This window comes from Polyodon spathula, chromosome 21 (genome assembly GCF_017654505.1).
Source record: "Polyodon spathula isolate WHYD16114869_AA chromosome 21, ASM1765450v1, whole genome shotgun sequence".
NCBI lineage: Eukaryota > Metazoa > Chordata > Actinopteri > Acipenseriformes > Polyodontidae > Polyodon > Polyodon spathula.
Window position 1 is genome coordinate 1,994,711 of NC_054554.1, and position 9,286 is coordinate 2,003,996.

The window sequence follows — 9,286 nt, forward strand, 5'->3', positions numbered from 1 at the left end:
GAGCGCAGACAGATGATTGGCTTGTGCACACACTGGTTATATATGGAGCAGGAGGGGCTTAGAGAGATCTAATCTGTGGCCAATGGCTAAACTTTAAGTGCATTTAAATGTTTTTTTTTTTTTTTTTCCAGTGGACTGTACACTGTTGGAAACAGCACAATCTATAGAGCAGTTCCAAGAGCATGCAGAGAACTGCCAGGGTGATAATATATCACTGTCATCGTGCTCCAGCAATGAACTGACAGGTGAAGATGCATTGCTTTTGTTTGAGGACCTTTGTTCATACAATAGTTTAATATAGTTTGTTTTTGGCAAGCAGAACCCAGGCAGGTAGGTAGATTTCTACATCAATCCCAGTTCAGTATGTTCTGTAAATGAAGAATTGACCAGTTTTAAATATGCAAAAGATGTTGTCCGCTTGTTTTTTTGTTTTGTTTTTTATACAAGTGGGTGTTCTAAATATGCTTTTAGTGTAAAGGGCCATGTTTAGATCATTTTGTTTTAGCAAATCAACCTGATCTAAATGAGACATACTGTACTTATATCGAGCAAGTAATTCATTTAAATATGTTTTTATCAAAACACTGAACATTAAAGGATAAACATTACTGTGTATTTCATACTAGTAGGTACTTGATGACATGGTAACAATTTGCACTTGGTCCTCTGAGCGGTCTTGGAGGGGCATTTCTGTGTACTCAATATAAGAAAATATTCAGAGACACAAGCAATGCTTTTTAGCCTAGCTACACGTTTCATATGCCCCATGCTTATGTGTTAGATGCACGTGTTTGACACGATTTGCAAAATATATTAATCTTTCACAATTGCTTGGTTTGAAACAAACAGAACACATTTCGTACCAGATCACAAACAGTGCCCTGTGGTCCTTTAATGATGTGCTTCAGCTCTGGTGGTATTCATGTGTAAAAGATTAAAAGAGCAGACAGAGTTATACTGTGCTATCAAAACAAGCAATAGGATTTGAAGGGGGCGCTTTTAAGATTGTAAAGGGTGCATTTATTAGATTGATATTCGCCTTTTGCCAAGGCAGAAGCATGAGTACAAATATACTGGTTTGGTCTGAAGAGGGCACCAGTGACACAGTCTCTCATAGACAGTATTTGTTATTTTAACACCTATTCCTAGCTCAAAGTTAAGTGTATCCCATATTTCTAGACATTTGTACATTTCAATTACAGCAGTGGTCTTAGTAAGCACCAACGTAGCAGAGCTTGCTGCAATAACACTGCTTGACCATGGGTGGAGCAGTGGAGCCATTTTAAGCATTTCTAGCACAACCGTGCCCCCTGCTGTATGTGCAAGGTAGAAAAAACAGAGCTGGGACCAATGTGAGAATACTGTATTATCTTTAAAAAATGATCTTCCATGAGTCAGTTACATGTGATTTTACAGTTGAACAAACAGTCACTGTCAGGTTCAGGACATGCAACAGGGAATGCACACAGCACGTTGGGAAATAGCTGTAATGTTGCAGCTGGAAGCGGTGCAGCTACGTTTAGATGTTAAGGAGTCAGAAAACCTGCCCACAGGGTTTATGTATGTGCAGAAGACTAAGCGAATGCATCCCGTGTGTGTCAGTGGCGCAGGCCGCTCACTCTTTAAAAGATACAGTCAGCATCTACACCCAATTCACTTTAAACACAAGCAGGCCAATAACTTGAATGTATTGCTCACCTTTCATCACAATCTGGCAGCGGTACGGGAAAGTACAGAAGAACCGCAGACAAACAAAACTATGAGTTGCATAAAATGACTCTCTAAGTAAAATCTCCTGGAAGACAATCATCTGTATATGGAGGGTCAGTTCAGCATTTTTTTATTTTTTTTGGTGGTCTGCCACAGATGTCTAGCAGTGGCTGTGTAGAAACGGATTTACTAGTTAATAATACAACAGCTGCCTTTTTGTAAGGGTTGCGTAAACTGCAAAAGGGTACAGCCTGGTTCAGTGTTTAGCCATTAAGGGTGTGTGCTGTTGAATTCATGCTGCTCCAATAAAAACCTGTGTTTGGAAACTGAGGTTTTCTTGGCAAAAATACTGCCAATAAAGAACATGCAGTATACTTCACACTTAATACATTTGAACTGATACAGGCAGTTTTAAGTATTTATAATGAAACCCTCAACAGCATCAGAGTGATGTCACACCCAGTACCTCAAACTTCAAGACATGCTTTTTTGTTTGATTTTGAACTGAAATGGTCTTGTAACCTTTTACACTGCAAGGTGTCCTGCATTAAATACTAGATCATGCAATTGTGTTTTACTGTGCAGCTAATTCAAAAGCACTGTAAACCTAATTGTATAATTTTAGACTTGTGGCGTGAGTCCGTATCACCAGCGCCTGTGCTAGATTGACTGTGTTATATGCTGCAATGCAATGCTATTCATTATTCTAGAATTTGACACAAACAAAGTATAGAATAAAGCCTGGAGCTCAGAATAGCACTGGAACGGAACCCTTGTACAAATCCAAGTTTGGATCTGTTTCTGACCTCTTCAATCTTTGTCATTTTTATTTATCTTGTACTCAACTTTATCTCTTGATTTAAGATTACCCTGGGCTTCACTTGGGCTTATAGCTCAGCTGTTGGATTGTTACTTCTTTTCAATAGTGCAGCTTCAGCAGAGACTGTTAGTTTAAGGACAGATAAATAAAAGCAGATCAAACAGGAAAAAGGAAATCTCTGTCCTATTTCACACTCTGTGACCCACACACCTGCTAAATATGTTCGAATCAAATAACAGTAGTAACAATAGTCACCATTGCAGAAACCACCAGCCTTCTTGTTGAGCCCTGCATCAAAAATATTGAAAACATTGCAAAAAAAAACAGTAATACACAATGTCTTCTGATCTCCAGTACCTGGTAACACAATATATGACATCTCAATATCTGTATTCTGAATGTTTTAGCATCATAATAATTCAGATACTATTCATAAGGCAAATGCCATGAGGGAATTCCTCTCTCGTCCACAACCTCCTGGATGTTATTAGTCTGCACGGCACATGTTTTTTAGATTTTATGGTCGGTCCCTAAACATTTCCATCTGTCCCCCCTGTCCCCCCCTCTAGACCCGGAATCTGAAAGCACATTGTCACGTTGTCATTTTCATACCACCACTAGGCAGTTTCAATAGGAATAAAGGGCACAGCAATGGCATATTAACCAGTTATTGTACCTGCCAGGTCTGGCGCTGGCAAGTGAACTGGCAAAAGACAAATTCCATTCCAAATAGGGTTAAGTGTGTGGGCTGTTTAACGATTATTACTCTTGTTACTTGATTAAAATCCAAATAACAGTCTGTAATCTCGGCCTATCCCACACAAATTGATAAACAGTTCCCGCAATGTTGAACTCAGCCTCCTGAAACAGAAGCAAATATTATCCATGTGCAGGCACACTGCAAACCCCTTTGTTTTATATGCAGTTATATACCACAGTAAAACCTTATGGCTGGTTTCACAGGCCCCGGTTAGCACTAATCCTGGTTACCTTAGGTAATCCAAGAATTGTGTTAATCAGGATCTGTGAAACCAACCATTAGAGTGTAGTAAAGCTAGTATAGTTTAGTAAAGCACAGTGAAAGTATGACCATGCATAACATAGGTTGAATTATATATAAATGTTTTAACCTCAGTACCTGATATTGTACAGTGTACTGTATCCCGCGTTTCTAAAGCTGCAGGTTTGAGTAATACAGCAAGTTCGTTATACAGAACTGACACCCCTGCAGCCAATGTGGCAAAGACCTAAACAGCAGTACAGTTTCACCCATGCTGGCTAAACATGAGGATGGAATATTTATTGTTTCATCTACAGTACGAACCCGTCTTCATATGAAAACATCATACTCTGCAAAAGAGCATTTCTTATTTTGTGATTTGTCTTAGACAGCAAAGAATGACTATAGAACCTTGGGGGAAAGAATTGCATAACACTTACTTTGTTGCTCAGAAACCTCCAAGTAAAGGTGTGCTGGTTCAGATTGTGGAGATGACCTGATCGAAGGTGACTGATAGGATTTTTATGTGGAAGATGAGTTTGTAATTGTGCACCTTATGCAGAGAGCATCATTATACACAGTGCAGGGCATAACGCAGGTACAGTGGTACGTGTCAGATTTATACACTTAGCAGACACCTCTGTGCTCTGCACTTTGAAAAATCATTATTATGCTTGTTTTTCAAAGCAATTATTCTTTTTACAAGAAGGAATGTTGGCTGCAAATCAGAAATGCTTAGGGCTAGATTTAATTAAGGTCTCTGCAACATCATTTGTCTTGTTTGGCATTATTATATTTTATTCTAGGTCGCTCCTTATTTCATTTAATTATTTCCAGGAATGACGGCCAATTTTCCAATTTCCACCACCTCCCCATTGTACACCCAAGCACACCCCTCAAACACGCCTTCCGACAAACCCTATTGCTGCCACCTTACTTGGGGCATTGTCTCTGACAGAAAATGTGTTGGCGTAGCCTTTTGAAATCATGCAATTTGTCTCCCATTATTATTATTATTATATTGTCATCATGTGTTTGTGTGCGGATGGACGAAAGCCATCCATCATTTGAAAAAAAAAGCCGGTCTCTTAAAATTTGGTTGGCATGGATGGGGTTGAATCTCAATTCGGAGTAGCTCATGGCAATGTGGCTGGAGTCTTAATAAGGTCATTATTTAATGGGTAATTAAGGCTCCACCCACAGAATAAATGACCCACTCCAGGCTCAGAGTTTGGAATAGTTTTAGGAATTAAGTGCGAGATCAAAAGCGAATGTGAATGTGAATGCCACCGGCCAGCGAACAATGGTACCTGTTGTGAGAAAGTATTATTGTGTGTGTTAATTTACTTTGGCCAGTGTGCCCTTTATTTAGTGTTTTGTTTAATCCGTTTATTTGTATTATTTAATACAAAGCTGAGCGCCCTTGTGCCTCAGTTTTGCCCTGCAGTTCTGTGTTATTGTTTCATTTCCCTGGTCTGACGTCACCCCTGCAACCCTCACTGCCACAAACTACCTGTTTGCCCATGTTGGTTCTCTATAGATATTTACCCATGCTGTTGGAGATACTTTTATATGATGATCATCAATGATCATTCATTCTTTTTCTACCTCCATCGATTCTACAGTGTCCTATAAATCAAGCATCATAGACACAGTTGTTAATAATCTTAATGCAAGAGCTGCTTGTGCCTTATCTTTTCATGCATTATTGCACACTATGTGAGTTTTGATTCCTGCTTTAGTGAAATTTAATTATTTGCACAAGCAAGTAGTGAATAGGCAGCCCTGTTGTTAAAAATACCTTGACATTGGACTCTGCGGAAAACAAATCTGCAGCAGTGAAAACACTTTGCAAGGAGACGAAACTGGAGGAAACAAAAAGGGATTATTGGTTCTTAATGAAATAATTTGGGAAGCCAGTGAGGCAAGGATACCTGGGCTTATTGGCTTCAAAACTGAACACTGATAAGCAGTCTTGAGTTTCCACTGAAAACTAGTATTCAGTTTCAATTACCACCGACAAGAAATGAATGAAGCATAGTTCTTTAAGATGGCTGAATATTTCTCAGCCAGCCAGAATACAATGTGTTCTATATCACTGGCTATAATATGAAAGAACTTAGCAGATTTTTTTTCTAATTTTCTAATCAGTATGAAAAAAGGTGCATGGCATTTTCTTGGAAGATGTGCAATATTTTTTCAGGTACAATGCCAGCCGTCTCCAGTAAATTAAACAAACAGATAATTACATAAGGCTAGATCTGAGATTTAATTTCCTTATTTTAAACTGAATCCGCAAACTCCTAATTAAAAAGTCTAACGTTCCGGCACTGATAAGCCAAAAACACCCAAAGCACACATTGGAGCCTCTCACCTCTGGAAGCCTGGATTTGAATGCAGTGACAATGAATTTGCTCGTCTCAAGCACAGAATTCTACACAACAGGCACTCAAGCCTATCAGTAAGAATAAGATAGGTCTTTGAGGGTGAAATGTGTGTCGTCAGTGCTTCTGCTGTACCTGCCTTTGGTTAGACTAGTTGAGAGCTGTAGCTCTCCTCTGTGCTCCATTCATGAATTGGTTCAGTAAGCATCTGGGCTAGAATGGGCCTTGCTGTGCAAAACAGGCTTACACATATAAAGCAACTGGAGCTAAAAAAGCAGACCAGGTGAAAAAAGGAAAAAAAGAATTTGTGCTGCAATGAGTGGACCACAGGAACAGCTTCTAAGTTAACTAAGGACACACTGACCAGCAGCCAAGTGTACTTCTGTCGGGAGGAACATGGAGAACAAACAGTCTTTACAGGAAACAGATTCAACTGGTACAACATAGAAATCCAGACATTTAAAGAAAACACACGCCTGTAAAACATGGTGAAACATCTCTGGATTGAATGTGCTGGTGGCGCTCCCCTGGGTGTGCCTTCCACTGCACTCTTGTAGTTTTATACTGTCAATGAACAATGATGAATGTCAGGGACCATGGATTCCTCTAAAGATTATTTATTACATATATCTATCAATCTTCATAACTAACTGTACTGCAGTACAGGAATTATATAACACAACACAAATAACACAAATTACTTTATACAGTATATCACTGTGACAGAAATAGAATGATCTTTGGTGGAAAAATCTCCCTCCCGACCTGTGAGGGCGCTAAGTAATGGGAATGAGTACCCTGTACTGTTTGGCCTGACAATTCATTCCCAGGGTTAAAAGGAAGTCGGTCATCTTGAGTCTGCAAACACCGAGTCCCACGACTGCATCCTGCTCCTTCAGGGAGTCACACAATCTGCAGCCTACACATTTGCGGTCTGAGGTCTAGAATGTTGTTTTGTTTTCTTTAGATACCGATACATTGTCCCTGAATATCAAAGTGTTTCCGACAGTCCAAAAACAACAACCGCGTGCTTCCTCCATTAGGCTTGATATCTGACCCTATTGTTGAGCAGATAAGAACAATGAACCACTCGCCCATAAAGCGAGGTGCAGTTATATATAAAATATATAAAAGTGTTTTTTTTCTTCTCTCTTTTTTCTCTCTTCTCCAGGTCTGTAGGCTGTGTCACCATACTGCAAGCTACACGCTGCACTGGCCATGTGCTGAATGCGATCCATGCACCATTTTAGGTGCTCCACTCCATTGCAAGCACTGCACTGCAACTGTCTGTAGGCTACACTCCTGGTTGGGTGACTGCAAGCAGCACAGACATAGAAACACAACCCAGTTCAAACTACAGCTCAACACTATGTAGTTTTCTCTGTGACAGATGGTCAAACGTGAAAATGGGCAGATGATTAGAAGGACTTAAATATGAAAGCATTTAGGAACAATAGATTAACAAAAAACATGACATCTCAGAAATATCAATGTTATTGTAATTCCTCTCCAGGAACACCTAGAGCTACAAAACTGATGTTATTATTCTGACATTTTTTTAGACAACAAAGATCTGTTAGAACGATTGAAAACATTGGCAGAAAAGAAAACATCAAAGGAAAGAAAGAAAAAGAAAGGAAAATGAGGATTGTTTCCTGGATTCTGACATCAAGGTTAGTTATTGCTTGGAGAGTCAAAATGCCTTCCTTTGGCCTACAGAGGTCCTTGTAGCTCATTAATTAGTATTACTATTGTAATTATTAGTCAGACCACATTCATGAGTTCAAATTGGGTTTAGGGCCCGCGGAAGATCAAGCAGCTCTTCAATCAAAGATCTTGAAGCAGGTGTAATGTACTTTTTCTTTATCGGACCATATTTAATAACCCTAAATAATTTAATGTAATTTCATATCAAGTTAGAATTACAAGTTGATCAAAAATAATACTAACTTCTCTACTGTAGCTCTTTAAAGATATTTATAATCCTATTCAATTTAAATAGCTAATTTCCTTTCCCGAATGTCAGATACTTCAACACATCCACATTTGTAGTAGATTAAGTTTCTACCTCTGTCAAGATAATAAAGATTATAAACTTTTAATTGCAAGATTCTGTAGATTTTTTTTATTTACAAAAAAATATTTTGTCTGTTACGAGAGGTTAAAAAAATAAGAGGTTTGGGAGTCACTCAGATGGAGAAATCTTTCCAGGAGTCACCATCACATGAATCACCCTGTTCAGTTTCTGGAGCCAGGCTGAATAACAGTGAGCCAGATCATAAAATGGTAAGCGTATCCCTTAATGGAATGTGATTGACTGTTACAGTGTGGGAGGGAGTATGCATGCAGCTTATATATATATTCACAAATTATTTAGTTTTACTGTTGGAAAACAAATTTGTGTATATATAATATATATATATATATATATATATATATATATATATATATATATATATATATATAACATATATTATCTTAAACTTCAATTCAATTACTTCATTAATCAAAATATTCCATTACATATTTTATATTTGCCTAGTATTATGTAATTAATGGTTTCCAATATTCACTGTTACCGAAGGGGCAGAGTCTATTAAAAAAAAAAAAAAAAACGTAAATGTGTTTAAATCATAAAATAATTAGATCAATGAAGTAACTGAGATCTCAGATGAAGTGAAAGCCAGAACACACTTTGTCCTCTTAGAAATGAGTTTGACACCCTGCTGTACTGTATGTAATAGGCTGTAGTACACTTTAACCACGATAGAACACATTACTTTTGTTTATGGATCTGGACTGTTTTTAGTTTTCCAACAGCAAAACAAAAATTATTTGTGAATCTGGGCAGTGGGCAATTCTGAGGCATACTCCAAATATTTCTACAATATTTTTTTAATTTTTTTTTTTCAGGAAAATATACAGCTTTCAGCTGGCATTAAAATAATAAAAAAGCAAGCTTCAAAGATGTAGCCACAAGACCCCTACTAAGCTTGTCAGAGTTTCTGACTGTTCTGGTTCCCAGAGAGATTTTGGCCCAGTGCTCTTCGACGGGAGCAAGCAGTCGAAGAGGTCTTTGATGCTATTGTTTGTGAGTTTTATCTTTTCTGTGCATTTATTGTATGGTATTAAACACGGTTCTCATCCTTCTTGACCATTTTTGCTCAGAGCATGAAAAACAGCCTGAAAGTTAAAATCCAGTCACAAAAGCCCTCCTTGATGATCGGAAAAGCTTTGTCAGGGCAATTTAGTTAAATGTTCTGCTTTAATTCCCATCTTAATTCCCAGGAAATGATGAATTAACAAAGCCAGTGGTTTTAATATAACACAGATAAGGGCTTCTCTGAAAACTACAGTTTCTGTAAAGATAAA

At 38.1% G+C, this 9,286-nt stretch overlaps 1 long non-coding RNA gene across 2 annotated transcripts; it reads left to right on the forward strand.

The window, feature by feature from the left end:
* Positions 1–155: 155 nt before the first annotated feature.
* Positions 156–9,000, forward strand: LOC121296001. Of its 2 annotated transcripts, none has more exons than XR_005946998.1 (4): positions 156–245; positions 7,477–7,587; positions 8,073–8,200; positions 8,828–9,000. It is a non-coding gene; the product is annotated as an uncharacterized LOC121296001 (long non-coding RNA). The 2 variants fall into 2 exon arrangements; XR_005946999.1 differs by having other exon boundaries at positions 8,126–8,200.
* Positions 9,001–9,286: the final 286 nt, after the last annotated feature.